The sequence below is a fragment of the Galeopterus variegatus genome, unplaced genomic scaffold (genome assembly GCF_000696425.1).
Source record: "Galeopterus variegatus unplaced genomic scaffold, G_variegatus-3.0.2 Scaffold785, whole genome shotgun sequence".
Taxonomy (NCBI): domain Eukaryota; kingdom Metazoa; phylum Chordata; class Mammalia; order Dermoptera; family Cynocephalidae; genus Galeopterus; species Galeopterus variegatus.
The window spans coordinates 468,699-486,589 of record NW_007726896.1 but is presented as its reverse complement, the minus strand read 5'-3'; the positions used below and the strand labels follow the sequence as shown (position 1 = coordinate 486,589).

Below are 17,891 nucleotides of genomic sequence, written 5' to 3'. Positions count from 1 at the left end.
GTTTTATACCCTCTATGGTTCTACAAGTAAGAATTCTAAAAATTTGTTTTGGAGATATTTTAATATTTTCTGTTTAACATTCTGTTTTCTGACTTCACCCAGTAGCCCCCACTGATGTGGGCTTTTTTTTTCCCCCTTTTTTTTTGTGACCGGTAAGGGGATCGTAACCCTTGGTTTGGTGTCGCCCGCACCGCGCTCAGCCAGTGAGCGAGCCGGGCATCCTATATAGGATCCGAACCCGCGGCGGGAGCGCTGCTGCACTCCCAGTTCAGCACTATCCCGGGTGCGCCATGGGGTCAGCCTTGATGCGAGCTTTAAAAAACATTTTCCCAAACCATTGATCCCTCCTCTCCTTGGCTTTGGTTGGAATGCCTTGCCGCTCAGTGACCAAATGAGTTTATGAAGCCAAAGCTGGGTTCCCAAAGTTATGTTGGCAGAGCATCAGTGCCAAAAGATGATCCACACGAGGCACGAGTGAGGGGGCTTCCCAAAGTCCATGACATCTGGGGAACACTGCATTCCATACCCCATTTTGGAGGTTCATAGTACAACTTAGCAAGTTAACACTCTCAGATGTTGTCCATTAAAGGTACCCTTTTCATATCTTGTAACCCAGCATTTTATAACTTATTTGAGCAAAGACTGTTTTTATGATGCTAATTAATAGTTCTTTGCAACATAACATTACAGGAAATATTGGCTTAAGCGTGGGGTAGAGGTTTGGACTTGGTACTTGTTGAGGCTGGAGAGGAGTCAGGGTGAGGTACCTTGTATCTTGCTATTCCATAGGCAGTTTACTTACAAACTAGCTTGTTGAGGTCTCATCTGGGGCGAGGGTATATCCATATCTACATAAGGACAGTCAATGTCTGAGGCACCATGGTTCTGAAGTTCAGGAAATAGAAAGAGAAGCTTCCCCAGAAGCAGCTTTCTAATTCTGCAAACTGAGTTGCTGAAGATCATCCATGCTAGAAGCAGCATACTGGGTACATTGGAGGGATGAAGCAAAGCCGCACGTGTATTTCAGGCCCAGAGTGAGCCATCAAGCTATGATAATCAGCACTTGTGTCCAACTTGCTGTTCCCTGAGCAGGTCAAGGCTGGTGTGTTTCCGGCTAAGTTGCATAGCCTCTGCAGCTGTGCACTATGACAGCAGCAAAGGGCAGACCAGTCCTAGCACAGGAAGGCTGCCAAGAGTGACACATCTCAGAGGCCACTGTCTGGAGGGAAGGATCTGAAGATGAAGGTGGGGTTGAATGTGCGCCCATAGAGGGGCGGCAGACCTGCCTGTTGTGGGATCACACTCTGATTGTTGTCTGACCTCACCCTGTTTCCCCCTCTGACAAGGGTCCGCCCCTCATCAGAAATGCCACTATTGTCTGGTTTCTTTCCCAAGAAGATTTTTAGTCTTCTGGCAATCTGAGCATGGAAAATTTTTTTTGAGCCGCAGGACTGTCTTTCTTAATGATTCAGCAAACATTTATTATAAATTTCCTGTGTGTTCTACAGGACAAATGTAGACCAATCCCTGCCTGCAAGGAGTTTGCTGACAGTCTAGGGGGGCAGATTGTCTTCTAAAGAAAAAGGACAATAAATTAGTAGGAAGATATGTGGATCTTAGCAGGGCATGGGGGCTGGGCACAAAGGAGGACTGTCCTAAATAATGATGCAGGGCAAGGTGTAATTGAGGCCAGGGCTGTGAAAGAGCCAGTCATTTTAGGGAAACTCCCAGCAGTGTGGCTGGAGGTTAGACAGGGTGCTGTGCTGGTGAGGAGAGGTGGAGAACAGGAGATCAAGCTGGAAAGAAAGTGGGGGTCAGGGCAAAGGCAGCCTGTGCACCCTGCTACATATCTGGGATGTCATCCCATGAGTGACAGGGAGCCACAGAAAGACTCAGAGCTGGGAGCCCGTCATCACACTCACGCTGCAGACAGAACCCTCGGGCTCCTCTGTGGGGATGTGTGGGCAGTACTTAACCAAATGAATAAAGAATGAACAGGGCTTGGGACTCAGATTTAGTTGTTAGGTTGGCAGCCTCTTAATCACTCTGGGGCTGTTTTTTCAATCTATTTAATCACCACTGCTTCCCCTCTTTCAGTTTTTCAAGTTGCTCTGAAATTATGCACATGAACTTGTTTAGCAGTAGAGGAAGAAATTACCTGACTTTAAGGAGTAAAAATCCACACACCATCCACTAGTCAAGCAAAATGTCATGTGCGTCCCTTGTGTTCTTACAACAGCAAAATCCTCCTCCTCCCTCGTTCAAGAACCAGGAGAGCTTGACTGAGCAAGGATTCGGAGGTGAGTTCTTCATGTGAGGACTGGAGAGCTGGGGTGCTGGAGGCAGCTCGGGAGAGGCGAGTCTCAGCATCTCTTCCCAGCTCTGTCCAGTGACATCATGTTGGTGGCTTGGAATTGGCTGTGGTGGGAGTATTTACACCACAGGAATCATCAAATGCTGCAAATAAGGGCTTCTCCCCACCCTCACCCGCAGCCCCAAGAGCCAGTTGTTGACCATCGCTGCATAGCACTGCAACAGGGGACACTTGTGTGAGCAAGAGAGAGACAGGCAGGTGGCTCAGACAGTCCTACTGGAGAAGGAGGAGGCTTTCCATCTATTCCTGGCTCAGAGTGACTTCCCTTCCACTTGGGCATTATCTCAGAGGTTGAGAGGAGAGTCGAAGATTGTGCCCTCCTGTGCTCCCAGCCTGTGGAGAGAGGTGTACTGGGGCCCACCCTGTCAGCAGTGTTCCAAAGCTGCTCAGAGCCCACCGGGTCCAGTGCAACACTCCATTGTCGTGGCTTATTTTCTGCTCCTAGTTTCCTTGATCAAGTGGCTGGATAATGAAGAGGAGGATAATGTCTTCTACATTATCTGTCACAATCTCAGTCCTCAGGACATGATTCCAGTGAGACTCCTTGAAGAGAGAGCCCTTTGCCAGTTGAAGAAAGTCATGTGAAGACAGACGCTCTAGGCCTGGCCCAAGGTTGTGTGAACATTGGTGGGATGGATGAATGAGCAGTACTAGCACGTGGTGCAACCCAGGCTCTGGAGATGTCCAGCCACCTTCCCAAATCTCTGAATCTAGTGACATCTCCTCAGAAAGATCCTGGGCCAGAGTCAAAATTCATCAGGGGTATAAATTATAATGACCAGAGCAAGAGATGCAGTTGACATTTTGCAGCAGACAGATGCAAAAGGGAACTAGATTTTGGGACCACTCACAACTGGAAAGCCTGTTTTGAGAGTTAGCTGGAGGAAGTGATCATGGGCTGGGGTTCCTCACGGGGTTGAACGTGTGGGAAACTGAAGATCAGTGTTCTGCAGCGAAGTCTCACCAAGGGTACACTTGGGATTGTAGAAGATTGGCTGTGAACTGGGTGGAAAAGGAACTTGCTCTTCTGAAAGGTGAACCCCCAGGTAGTTATTCTGCATAATCTTCCAAGCTTTCCTGAAATGACTTCATTTTCTGTGTGCGTTCTTTAGTTCAAAGAGGCAGTGAGGATGACCGTCTTCTCCTGGTTTGCCTGAGAATTTCCTGCATTTAAAACTGAAAATCCCAGGAGTCCTTTTAGTCCCAGGCAGACTGGATGGTGGGTCACCCTGGAGGCAGCTGTTGTGAAAGCTGGACTTTGAAGTCAGACATCTGTACTGACTAGTGAATCACTTTGGACAAATTACTTAGCCTCTTTAAACTTTTCTCCTCAGCGATATAGAGACAATAATGCTGAATTCCCAGGATGCTGTGTGGATTCTGTGAGACAGCCCTTTTAAAAATACTCAACTTAGTGCCTTGCATGGTGTAGAGGTGCAATAAGTTTTTCCTCACAAAAATATAGTTTTTCTATCATCTTGGCTTTTCTGTTTTAGCATTTTTGAAAGCAAACCCTGAAAACACATAAGTGGGAGACTCACCCTCTGCAAAACCGTTGGCAGTTTCTGTTTTGACCTCCCGCAGATTGTCTCCCTGGCCAAGCAGCGGGGTCTGGAAGCGAGCTCTGGCCTCCTTCGTGATTGCGTCCAGAGCAGGCAGCTTGACGTTTGCCTGGCGGCCCAGGCAAACCAGAAGTGCCTGCAGTTTTTGTTGGGGGAGAGAGACCGCCCTGGTCTCTCACTCTTGGTGTCAGGTTAGTGTCACCTGGAAGTCAGCACCGGCCCAGAGCTCCCTGCCTTAGAAAGCTGGTTGAAAGCCCCAGTGCTCAGTGGCCAGCAGGGGTGGGTGCAGGTGATCTGGCATCCAGGAGGGCAGGAGAGACCATGCGGCCTCAGCCCTGAAGGCAGGGGGCACAGCAGAGGCAACGCTTTCCAAGGCTGCTTTACAAAGTGCAGAGAAAATGAACAACACGCACTTTTTAAGGACTCCTTCTTCCCTCTTTTCTCACAGCCTACACGGAGTAAGCATGGCTGTTGTGAAAAAAAGGAAACACTTTGGAAACTGTAAAACATCATATTGTTTCTCTTGGGCGGCTGAGGGGCCTTGTGAACCAGACAGCAGGCTTTCTTAGACTGTAGGGATGAGCCTAAACAGATGTCACTTTTGTTCCTTGGGCCAAAAACTTTGGAGTCATCTTAAACTCCTCTCTCCTCTCACATATCCAAAATATACTTCTTTCCATCTCCTTGGCTGCCCACCTGGCCCAGCCACTGTCATCTTTCACCTGGATAACTGGATGTAGCCTCCACCTGGTCTTCCTCTCCTGCTCCTCACCCCTACCACCATCTATTCTCAACCCAGAAGCTGAAGTGGTCTTTATACAGTGGAAGTCAGATCATGTCCCTACTCTGCTCCAAATCTTGCAATGAGCCCCATTTCACTCTGAGTAAATGCCAGAGTCTTGGCAACGTATGACACTTGAGCTTTCCTCAGCCCCCCATTGGTTCTCCAGCCTCGTTTCCTGTTACTCACCCCCCACCTTTCCCAACTCCAGCCACATTAGCCACCTTGTTCTTTGAGCCTCCGGGCATCCTTCAGTGCTCCGGCAGCTTTGGCTGTGGCTCCTGCCTGGCCTACTCTTCTGCTCCCTCCCTCACCCTCTTCAAGGCTTTGCTCAAATCTCGCCTTCTCATTGAGGCCAACTCTGACCACCCTGGTAGATCCTGCTACCTGCCCGCCCCACTTCACGTTCTCCCAGTCCCCCTACTCGACTTTGCCTTTTCCCCACAGCTCTGGCCACCAACACAGCAGATAATTTAGTTGTTTCTTACCTTTATGTCTTTGCTTTAGTTTCAGAGAAGATTGCATCAAATGTTCACCAAGGCACGGGGGAAAGCTGCACAGGCAGACTTGAGTTCAAATTCCACCTCTACCATTTAGTCTTTGCCTGATTTGTATAAAGTTACTTAACCTTCCAGAGTCTCAGTTTCCTCATCTACAGAATAGTAATAATTAATTCACTCAGCAGGTAGGCAGTTAACACCAGCGTTGTGAAAGGCATTGGGGATAGACAGGTGGATATGAAGGCACAGTTCTTGTTCTTATGCAGTAAAGAGGATACAGTGCCAGAACATGTACAAGATGCCTGGTAAGGAACTTGCCACCAATTTGGTGCTCATTAAATACAGTTCCCTTTCTGAAGAGCTTGAATATATTTTTTGTTATTTATCATTCCCTTTTAGTTCATACCATTTTCTTTTAGTGCCAAGACAAACTAAATTCACACACACACACACACACACACACACACACACACACACCCATGCGTGCTCAACACACGCCATTGAGCCACAGCAGGATTTTTGGGAAGGGAGCTGGATGAGCTTTAGGAAGGTCCAAGAGCCTCCTAAAAACGTACGCAAGTTGTAGTATACACAGTTTATTTAAATAGGTAGAGGCAAAGTGTATGTAACTTTTATCAGATTCTCAAAGGGTGTCCTTGATTCATACAAGTTTAAAACCTTTCCAAAGCTCCATGATTGGTCTGCTATTCTGGACTTCTCTAAACAAAGATTTGAAATGGAAACTCTGAAATGATGATTAATTTGAGGGTGGAAGATGGCTTTTGCCTGGTGTTGGTGCTGAGTTCCCTGAGCTTCTTGGGTGATGAGAGGAAAGCTTGTGCCTGTCAAGGTCATTGCCTTCTGACCCCCTAGTGCTGCTGGAATTTGGAGGCTTGCTCCCACACAGACAAAACCACAGCTGGGATGACAGTGTAAGAAGTGTGAGCACAGGTGTTAGGGCTTCTTCATTAATCCAGGATGAACGCAGATCACAGAGGGCAGAGCCTCTCGGGCTCTCAGCGTTAAGTCTGTGCTGTGATTTGGAATGCTTGAGAAAGGACGGTCCCAAAGGGAGATAAATGCAGGAGTGTTATTTTACTATTGTTATTATTTGTTATTAACATAAGGCTGCCAGCTCACTTAGCTTCACACATTATTTTCAGCTCTGTAGCATTTAATCTCAGCTCCCCTCATTCTGTTTTCATTTCCATGTATCATTCCAGGAAAATGTTTTCTTTTGATTTCTTGCATCTCTTGCGAGATGCAAAGGATGAAAACTAGATGAGACGAATGGGAGTAGTTAAAAGGCAAAAAAATGCTAGCAAGAAACGATTTTGTCCTGCCTTAACGAAGCAAGTAAGAACAATTTTTATTGTGGTCTCTCCTCTCCTCTTGGAGAGAAGGAAAATTTTGTTGGGCAAAAGTAAGAAAATGGATTGTGGTGACAGAGGAGTTTCCTGGGTATGTTATCTGGGGACCCTGACTCAATTTCGAAGATTCCACACATTGCTCAGCATGCTTAGATACTCCCTTTTTTGCCATTGGAAACCCTTGGGAAGAAAGCATTGCCTCCCTGTGGAAGCTGTGCACCCCCCCCCCCCGAGGTCTTGGGAACCAGTCCAGCCATGCTGTGGCATTCTGAGGCTGAAGGTCAGTCTGCAGACCCTCATGTGAATGACTGAAGCCGTTCCTGTAACGAGAACTGTAGGACCTTTTTATTTCAGCAATTCCCCTGTCTGCAGCTGTAGCCCCGGGAGAATGGTTTCCCCTCTACTTTGTCTCCTCACTCTTGACTGTTAAGCTGCTGGAAGCTGTGCCCCCCCCCCCCCGAGGTCTTGGGAACCAGTCCAGCCATGCTGTGGCATTCTGAGGCTGAAGGTCAGTCTGCAGACCCTCATGTGAATGACTGAAGCCGTTCCTGTAACGAGAACTGTAGGACCTTTTTATTTCAGCAATTCCCCTGTCTGCAGCTGTAGCCCCGGGAGAATGGTTTCCCCTCTACTTTGTCTCCTCACTCTTGACTGTTAAGCTGCTTAAAGATGGTGTGAGCTGGTCAGTAGTTGCATGGTCACAGGAGCATCGTCAGAGGGCTTCGAGTCAGAGGGCTGTTTGTGCATCAGACACACACAGCCTTGCAACTGGCACCAAAAATACCTACTTCTGAGAGGCTTCAGTGCACATCCAGTTCTGCACTTACTGTATGACCTTGGTCGAGTTACTTAAAGTTCCAGTGTGAGGATTTCGTGGGATATTATGCTTGCAAAAAGGGTAGTACATACAACATACATACAATAAGTAGTAGCTGTTGTTACCACTATTACTTGTGTTGGTAGCAGTATTTATGTTTAGGGAAGGAAGAGAGATTGGGATACAGCCTCTGGAAACCATCCAGGGTTAAACTTGCCCTTTCAGTAACAGTGATGGCTCTGTCCAAGCATGGCCTTTTACAGCTATATTTTAACTGCTCAGGTACCCAGATAGCTGAAAAATGTGTCAGCCATGGGTCCCGGTGCATTATTGATATTGGCTGCCTTCTTTTGCTGCATTTGCACGGTCCTTCTCTGCTGAGAACAGGAAGGGTATTTTGTCTCTCTTGTGTCCCTCGGAGGCAAGCCAGAGTGCAATCCTGCTCCAAAATGTACTTCCCTGCAAAGGTGAAAAGCATGAGTCACATCTGGTCGTCCCGTGGGTTATTTCCTGGCAGCATCTCCTCCGCCCGGCTTCTCCCCTGCACCATTTCACGGGTGATTAAAGACAGGCAAGTGCGCTCCGCTGGAGTGAGGTCAGAGCCGGCGATGCAGGGAGGGATTTTCCTCTGCTTTGCAAACACCCACAACGTCACAGAGCCTTGGGAGCACTGTCAATTGCAATTGCTGCCAGAAAAGCACAGTCTGATGGGATATTGATTTGGTGCTGTTTAACAGCAGCTGGGACAAATGGGGCCTCCTAGCCATTGTGGGGTTCAGACCGCCTTGGCGGACCAGGCCAGTTAGAAAAGTCTGGCCCCATATGTTTGCAAATGTCAGGTGAGGTGGGCTCAGCTCGCGAATTCATGTTGCAGGCAGCATGAAATGATGTGGCGCCAGTTTGCTGCCAAGTTTCCCAGAATCATGCATTTACATGACACATACATTTCAAGTGCAAACTCTAATAAGCTCTCAAATTTAAGCACCTGCTTAATTGGTTTTAAAAAGAGAAAAGTCCAATCACTACATTTTCAGAAGTCTTTTTGCCTTGAAATATTCTGCAGTTTTCCAAGGAGTGGTTTTCCTTCTTTCCTTATTTTCTTTATGTTTTAAATGATTTCTGATGATGCATTGATTGGTAGTGGTTTCCAGAGCTAGAAAGGGTGGAAGGTAGGCTATAGCTGAAATCCTAATCAAATTTATAGTGAAATTGAACAATGTAAGTCTCCCTGCTAATATTCTGACATAAACATTTTCGTTCTGATGAGAATGTTGTTTCTAAAAGCCACAGTTACCAAATAAAACTTCTGAGGTCACCTGTAGTACATGACCGCCCTCTGTCAATAAATCCTGAACCAAGTTTGATTTTGCTTGGAAGGTGGAGGAGTTTTGAAAAGGTTATGCCATTAAAATTTCCTCTCTGACCAGCTAGTTGCAGCACTTTGTTTGAGACAAATGAATTCTGCAATAAATCAATAGCAAAAGTGGTCAGAAGTCCCTGGCGGTAACAGCGTTCATAAGAGTTGTAGAATTGATCTGGCAGAATGATTGGTTTTTAATAGGCTGAATCATATATAGAATAGGAGTATATAGGAAATATCTAATTATCAGTGGGAAGGAACCTCCATGGCAAATGAGACTGATTTCCATGCAGGATGCAGGGAATGCTTTTGCTATTATTTGAGTGGGTGAGGTGGGGACTGTTTTTCACAAATGCTTTCTGTGCTTGGGGGTAGGGGGGTGGGGGCGGCGGGCGAGCATTAAACGTAATCTTTCTATTTAGAGACTCACTGATTCAGAAGGCCTTGTTTGCTTTACCCATAGTGAAGGCAGAATGGTTTCTAACAGGGTCTTAATTGCCTTGATTGAAGCTATTTCCAAGGACTCAGCACTCTTTCCCTTTAATGCTTTGGTTAAAATTCTCAAGTGCTTCCTAAATCCTGTTGAGGTGAATAATTTTCATTTCTTCATTTACATTTTGCCAAGGCAGTGGGGAGGCCACACAGCTCTACGTGTCAAAGTCCACCCGGTTCCATGGTGATACTGGTGGCTCACAGACAGGTTGAGAGTCTTTTGCCAAGATTCGCTTTGCAGGCTAATTACTTTTAAATTGTGCCTGTAAGATTCCATTCCTCTCTATAAATCAAATCCCATTCTCTGCTTATGGGAGCCTGTTTATATCTCAGAAGTAGAAATATAAGCATATATCAACTTCTTACGGGTCTGTCAGTCTGTACACGTGAAGGATTACGTGCTGAGTCAAGGTGCCTTCGGGGTCTTTTTTTATTAGCACGAATTTGTTAAAAGCACGTGGGTGGAAGGGATTCATAGAGACATGATTCTTTTATTCTCCTGGGTCTTAAAAATCCTCACACTTCTGAGAATCACAAGGACTAGCATGGACCACTTAGATGTCCCCAAGGACAATGTTGAAATACTGTCAGGAGCAGTTAATACCTCTCCTCCTTGTCTGTTGAATCACACAAAAACTAACATTTCCCTTATCTGGAGGGGGCAGGAAACTACAGTTCTCTGCCAGATAATTGAAAGTTAATCCTTTATACACTGAAAGCCAGCTTTGGGTGGTGTGTATTGCCTTTCCCCAAAAAGCTCTGCGTTAGCTTTAGGTCTAGGTGAAGATTCATTTGTTTCCATGTCTCGGGTTTGCTCTTTCAGTACACTTGTAGTTTATGGGCCGGAAATTGCTAACCTTGGACCGTAAATGAAATACATTTGAGCGAGAAGCCCAGTTGGTCACCAGTCAATTGATCTGTTCTGCATTGGGGGAAGAGTGATGGATAAGACATTTGTGATGTCCGCCCACAGGAGACTACAGCTGAGAGGACCCTTAAATCTGCCCACAAGGCTCTGCTCTGCTCCCCACCTGCCTCCTTGTCCTCATCACAGGCCACTCTCCTCCAGCCACAACTTATCTCATTGCAATCCCTTGAACTCATCAAGCTCCTTCCTGCCTCAGAATCTTTGTATGTGTTGTTCCCTCTTGTCAGAAGTGTTTTCCTCCTATTTGTTACCTGCAGCTCTGTCTCCTGCAGGTCTTGGTTCAGATGTCACCTGCTCATGGAGGACACCCTTGACTACCTGGGTGGTTTAAAAACAGCTGCAAAATCTGCCACTCCCTTCCCCACTCCCATCAACAAGTGGGGTTTATTTCTTCTCCCACTGATTGCTTCAAACAGACAAATGTGGCAGAAGTGAGGCTGTGCCCGTTCTGAGTCCAGTCTTTAAGAAGACTGGCAGCTTTTGCCTCCCACCTCTTGGAGCACTTGCTCTTGCAATCTAGCTGCCAGGCAAAGAAGCCTAAGCTAGCCACACAGTAAGACCATGTGGAGAAGCCATGTAGGGGGAGAGAGAGAGAGGTCCCAGCCTTCCAGCTGTCACTGCCAAGGCACCAGACATGTGAGTGAAACCATACTGTGTATTCTGGTCCCAGTTGCCATCTGACTACAGCTGCGTGAGATACCTCAAACCAGACCAGTGGAAGAACTGGCTGGTCTACCCACATGATCATGAGAGGGAGAAAATGGTTGTTTTGCACCCCTAAATTTTGAGGGTGGTTTGTTACACAGCAATAGAGAGCTGAAATGCCACCCTATTTGTAAATAGGTCCCATCCCCATTGCCATCTGTACTGCATGCTGTTACTTTCTTTTCAGCACTTTTTACCATTTACAGTGATGTATGCTTTGTTTTATAATCTGTTTACTATCTAATTTCCCCAATTACATTGAAGCTCCATGGTAGAGAATGAAGTATTTTTATTGACTGTTGCATACCTAGTATCAGAGTGTCTGGCACGTAGTAAACACTCAGCAAATGTTTGTTGAATGTGTTGAATGAATAAATGAGTTTAAAAGGTTCCAGCATTTATTTGTCTGTGAGATCACAGATAGAGATAAGAATCTGCAAATCTTCGACCTCTCATTGCCTTTTAAAAACAATTTTTGAAACCCTTCCTTTATCCTTCTTGCAAATGAAAATTCCATATTGCATCTACCACATACCTGCTCAACAAAATTTAATGCTTCCCTATTGTCAAGAGCATAAAAAGCCTAAGTTTTAATATGGTGGTCCAGGCCCACCTCAGCTGCATATCCAACCTTTTCCCAGTGTCCCTTTCTTGACCCCTTACACCCATTGCATCAGGTTCTTTGTTATTACCTGAGCTGCCACTCACGTTTCTACTTTCCCGGAGCCTCTCTTCTCTAGTTTGACTCATTCATTTCCCAAGAAACCTCCCTTCCTTCAAGTTGCCTTTGCCAATGACCTATGCGTTTAATGGGCATTTCTTCTTACCTATGAGCAAACCATTGAACCAATCCTCAGATGGAAGCAAGAGCCATTCCTGAAACCCTGGAAGAAAGCTAAGAGATAGTGGGCTGAGAGTCCCAGGACATGGCTTCTAGTCCCCACTCTGCCACCAATGTGTGCAGTTACTTAACCTGATTGGGCTGCTCATTTTTTATCAGTAGACTTTCAGGAGCTTGGGTAAAGGATTGCTAAGATCCCTCCTAGCTCTGAGGTTTTCTCTATTCAAATAAATTTACTTTACAGCTATAGGAAAAACAACCCACTGATTTATGTACATTTGGGTCAGAATTTGGCTGGCTGTAGCATCAGCAGTTTTACATGAACAAAAATTTCAATTTCATTAGGACAGCCAAGCTAATTCTGCTGTGCTGGCAGTGTGTTCCGGGAGGCAGAGTGGCCACAGGGGCTTGGAGTTGGGACGTCTCTGCTGTCGTGCTGCCCTGGCATGAGCTGGAGGATAACAGACCAGCCTGAGGGCGTCAGCAGACCTCTTGGGCCTAAGCTGCCTCATTTCTACACTGGGGATAGTACTAACGATAATGATAATAATAAGCATTTCATTCATTTCAGGATTGTTTTGTGTGGCTAATGTGTGTAATATGGCAATGTTTGGGCATGTCATTATCAAAAAGTTATCGAATCAAAATTATTGCTGTATCTGTTTATCAAGATCATACAGGCTCCTTATTGGGTGCTCTGCTCACCCCAAGGTTCCGTGCAGTGTTCCCGCTTCCTTCTCCTCGTGTGCTGTCAGATGCATGAGATGGGAGAGGAACTACTATTTTATGAGAGCCTCTAATGCTCAAGGCACTGGGCCATACATTGTTTTAACTCTTTACAACAATCATTTACTGGAGGAGTTGTATTAGTTAGGACTTTTCTAGTTGTTAATGACAAAAATCTGATTCAAACTAGTTTAAGTAAAAAAAAAAAAAGCATTTTTTTGGTTTATGTAACTTAAAATTCCATGGATTGTTTAATTTCAGGCATAGTAGGATCAAGGGGTTCAAAAGTTCTTTTCACATTTGTTTGTCTCTCTAGTTCTTCTCTCTGATCTTCTCTGTGTTGATGTCATCTTTCTGGTATACTTTTTCCACATGGTGGAAAAGATAATAACCCCAGGGCCAAAATAACCTCAAGCCTTGTAGCTTGTTATCTCTTTTTTCCCAATGACGACCTCAAATTCCCCCTAAGGAATCAAGGCTGGATCCGAGTCACATGTCACCACCTAGACCAATCACTTTGTTCAGAAGTATGGGGTACATGGCTCCGATTGGCTGACTTAGGTATGTCTATTAGAGTCAAATCTAGCCTGGAGGGTCAGACTCAGGTTTTCCTGTAGCTTTTTTGGGATCCATGAAAAGCTTGGTTAGCTCAGGTCAGGCCGTGGCTTTCAAATTAGGGTATATGAGCACTGAAAAGGGATCCAGAGGTCACTGAGCCCAGTCCAGCATGGCCAGAGAAGTGAAGGATCTTGTCCTAGGTCACATGGTGAGTCATCCCTTGCCAGTGCCACCTCTGTTGGAAGGATTACATGAACTCTTCCCTCAGAGCAATTGAAAGATCCTGCCAGAGAGAAGAGTAAAAACTGTGGGTCACATGCATGTTATGTCGGGCCACCCCTGAGCTGGAACTCCAGCATGTCTCTTCTGTTTCCTCTTCCCACCTGTCTGGGCCACTAGCTGGGCATGTAGTCGAGGTGCTGGCTGCTCAGAGCCACATTTCAGATGGGAGGTTAGAGTGGAAGGCCTCTGGGCTTAGCTAGTCCACCCACTCTTCCTTCACCCAGTTCCTGGGACAGGGTCTGCTCCAAGTCACAAAATCAAACAGAAAAGACCTCAGAGGGAAAAGCAGTGTGACAGTGTTGCCAGAGAGCCCCCTTGCCTGAAAGGGAAGCCAGAGGGAGGGAACGGCCTCTGTTGACAGTACATTATGGGGGCTGGTCACATCTGGTGTGGGTGGGAAGGAGGAGCTTCTGTGTCTGGTGGGGCTACTTCCAATGTCCTAAATGTGTCTCCAGGATTTCCCTCTCAACAGATTATCTTGATGATGTCACTGCCAAGTCGTGAAAAATGGATCAAGGGCACAGGCTGGCTTCAGGGAGGTCAAAGCAAGCAGTCATAATCTTGTCGCTGGAAGATGGTTGCTTAAGGCAGGCAGTGCTTCGCTCTTTCTGATTTTGTCTATTTTCTTTGTCTTGCCCTTCCTCTTTTGTGAGCTGAGGAGCCCATTTGTAGTTGGCAGCCGGATTCCTCTCCTGGAGCCCTGGTTCTCATCTGCCCCCTGGTTGTTGCATGCTCCTGTGGCAGGTTCTTGGAGAGCTGACCTCAGGGCATGCTGTGCTTGGCATGCTCGGGGAAGCAGGTACCCTCCACACATGACCATGCTGCCCCTGCTTAGAGCCACCCCTGGCCCCGACATCTGCAGGAGCCAACCCAGCTGCTTCTATGACAACAAGGGTCTGCCTGACCCATCCGGCATTTTCTCCTGCTGTTCCTAGTCACACATTTGTAGTCAAGCCACATAAAACTGTGGATTGCTGGACACCCCTTCTGGTGTTTCTATGTCTCTTTTCTTGCAGTGTCCTCTTTCTGGAATCACCTGTCTCCAACTACCTGCCATGTAAGCAACTTCTCATCACCTTCAAGATCCAGTTCAAATGTCACCTCCGCTGTGTAGCCTTCTTAATTTCCCCACAGTATTAGTGACCCCCTCCCCTGTGCTCCTGCAGCCCCACCCTCTCTATTAGAAACTGTTTTGCCAGTCTTTTTATATTTATTCAGGGACGTGGTATAACAAAGGAAAAAGAACATGAGCTTCGCCTTCAGGTCTGAGATTGAAACCTGCTCTGCCACTTATTAGCTGCATGTCTTTGCAAAAGTTATCGACTGTTGGGAGCCTCTTCTGTCTTTGCTTGTAAATGGGCAGGATATACTGAAATGTTTTGTTGAGGATATAATGAACCAACCTGTGTTGTGCTTAGCACCGTTAGTTCTCAATAACCGGTAACGATGGTGGTTGTGGTTATTGTGATCATGATGGAATCATGAAATCTTAGAGCTGAAAGGGACCTGAGGGGTCATTCTAAGGCCTGCAAAGCCTGATTCCTACTCTCTTGTCAATCATCCATCTTCTCCTTGAACTCTGCTTGGGATAGGGAGCTCACTTTCTTTCTAATCTTTTATGACACTTAATTCTGGTAGTGCAGAGGTTTGCTAGTAATTAGGCTAAGTTACTATGTATATATTTGGGAGACTATTTTAAATTGTCAGTTATGCTGGCATGTATGTATATATGTATGTATGTATATATGTATGTGTGTATAAATATTTATGTATGGATGCATGTCTGTACGTATTTAGTGATGTTTGACCATATGAGATTTCCTAAAGAATCTTACTCAAAAAGCTGGGTTAGGAAGTCATGATGGAAATTAATCTCCAAACCAAAGTTGTGAGTAGCTTTGCGTTTTCTTAGACGTTTTATTTCTGGGTCTGTTTGCATCTGTGTTTTGCTTGCCTCTGAACAAAATGCCAGTAGAAATTGTGGCATATAGTGTTGCTGCAACCAGGAAACATACCCCGTCTGTGACAGATAAAGAGAGAATGAAACCTGAGTGACACAATAACATGGTGCATCTAAAAATAGTAATATTTTGTTGACAGAAAACAAGCTTACTTTCTAATGTGATTTAGGAGCAAAGAATCTTAAGTTATTCTGTGGTACTTTGGCCTCAGTTTTCTCATCTGTAAAGTGGGAGTGTTGGGCACTCAGAGATGGGGAAAGGAGGAGGCAGAGGTGGACTGTGTCCCTGAGAACTAACTACCCTCTTCCTCATTCAACCAGAGCAGCTCTATCTTTATTTTTTGAGCTGAGGTATCCACTGAAGTCCCTTGTAAGATTATATTTGAAATAAAATATTCTGTTGCTTCAAAAATGTATATACCTCTAAACTAGATTGCTTTCAGGCCCCTTCCTGCTCTGAAAACTATTATGGCTCTAAAATGAAGCAAAGTTATATTTTTACCAACTTTCTAGTACATGTTTAGTTTTTAATAAATTTTCTAAAATGAAATAAAATCTCATTTCAGAAACTTTTAAAAAGATTTTTTTGTCTTTTCTCTCTGATTTGCTTAATTGCAGTGAAAGGTGGTTCCTTTTCTTTTTCTTCTGAAATTTGCTTTTCTCTAACTTAATCAAAGTCCCACTAACACTAGGAAAAAGTCACAGGCATGGTGTGGGAGGAAGGTGAATGTCACCCTTTATCATTCTCTTTATCCTTGCATCCCAGGCCAGTCCTTGGAGATACCATGACATAGTTAAAATATCAATTCAGCAATATCATCTCTCTTTTCAGCAATTCCTTTCCCCAAGTCTCTCCATCTGATCTCAAAGAATTATAAAGGCAGAACAAACATAAGATATATATATTTTTTACCTAAATTCTTCACTTTACAGATGTGGAAAGTGGGATCCTGTGAAGGGGACAGATTGTATAGGATAAGGTAATGAGCCATCACTCCACCTCTGGTCTTCTCTAGTTCACTTCTCTTGTAGGAGGTCTAGGAAACCTGCTGGTGCTTCAGTTTTCTTATTATAAGATGGGGATGATAATAATAGTATCTGCCTCATGGAGTTGTTTTGATTATTACATGAGGGTGGAACTCCAATACGTGCTTGCTGTTATTACCACTAGGATGCTTCTGTATTCTGATAGCGGATTGCCCAAGGTGCACACACTGATGGAAATACCCCATTTGGGAACCATGCTCCTGTCTTCTGTCCCCAAAACAAGTCGCTAAAATAATTTCTTCTTTTGGCATCCTCTTACCCCAGGTTACTGTTCCCTGCTGGGTGACACTGGAGGAGTAATTGGGTTTTTTTTCAAATAGATGAATTCCATGTTAAAATATTGGCTGCTTAATGTTACCTTTGCCTGGTCATAATGCCTTAACTCAGTGAAGATGTACGTGCCTCCAGAAAATCTTTAAGGACTGACTTTAATAGGGTGACTTCAGATTCTGTGGCAGGTGAGTAGGCAAGTCATTTTTCATCAAACGGGTCTGTCATCTCACCTTGTGGCACCACGTACCTTCTGTGCTAGAATGTGTGGGCCAGCCATGCCACCCTCATCACTCGCACCTCTAGTTCCTGGAAAATGGATGCCAATTACCAGATGGGTGAGCATTTAGGATTTACACACCATCGTTTTGTTCCTTGGTCAAGGTCACATGAATGGAAATTTACTTGAGCAGTGAAGAAAAACTAGTCCTCACCTTTAAGTTTATCTTACTTTTGAGAAGCAGGCAGTTATCTGATGGATGGAAAAGAGTCCTGGGAGTGTGAGGAAAGAAATATTACCTGCCAGTGAGGAAAGATACTGAGTGGGCATGCTGCATCCGGAGTCTCAGGAACCCTGAGTCCCAGGTCGACTGAAATGTCCCCTAGGAAATGGTGGTGGCTTCACCTAGAAGGGAGTCTGATGACCAGTTCTGTCATGTCAGGGCTGCAGTCAGGTCGAGCACAACCTTTTCCTTTTCTTTCCTTTCCCTTCCTTTTTCCCTTCCCCATCTTCTTCTTTTTTCTTCATCTCTCTCTCTTAACTCCCCTCTCCTCCCCCTCCCAGCAATATTCCTGGTCCCACTCTTCCAGAGCATTCTACTTTATTGACAATATGAATGACCTAGGGGAGCACTGACAGTTAGTTGCAGCTTTGTGGAGCTGAAACTTTGCCAGCCTCAACAGGAGCCAATTGGGAGCCCTGCAGGAGTAGTGTGGACCCTATGTGCCCACTGTCGCTTTATTTTCTCCTTTTTATTTTGCAGCATGAGCGAGAGAGGGAGAGATAGAGTTAGATGATAGATAGATAGATAGATAGATAGATAGATAGATAGATAGATAGAGGTAGAGGTAGAGAGATAGAGAGATGAGAGAGAGAGAGAGAGAAAGTTTCATTAGCAGGAAACCATCAGGCCTTTCTAAGTGTGTTGTGTGGGCGGTTACTTTCGTCCCTGTCACTTGCGTTAGGATTTCAGAAAGGGCCGGGCTCTGGCGGGCATGTGAGGGGCGCGGGCAAGGACAGCTCCGGGCCGGACCTCCGCGGAGCCCCCGGGGGGCCACGACCCGGGCCGGCGAGGGTCCCGCGGGCGGCCGACCGTTG

The 17,891-nt window shown here is 45.6% G+C and overlaps 1 protein-coding gene across 1 annotated transcript in view; it reads left to right on the top strand.

The window, feature by feature from the left end:
- The window catches only part of PDE1C (phosphodiesterase 1C, calmodulin-dependent 70kDa), a 430,964-nt gene that overhangs the window by 113,863 nt on the left and 299,210 nt on the right, over positions 1 to 17,891 (top strand). The gene's annotated exons all lie outside the window — the stretch shown is intronic.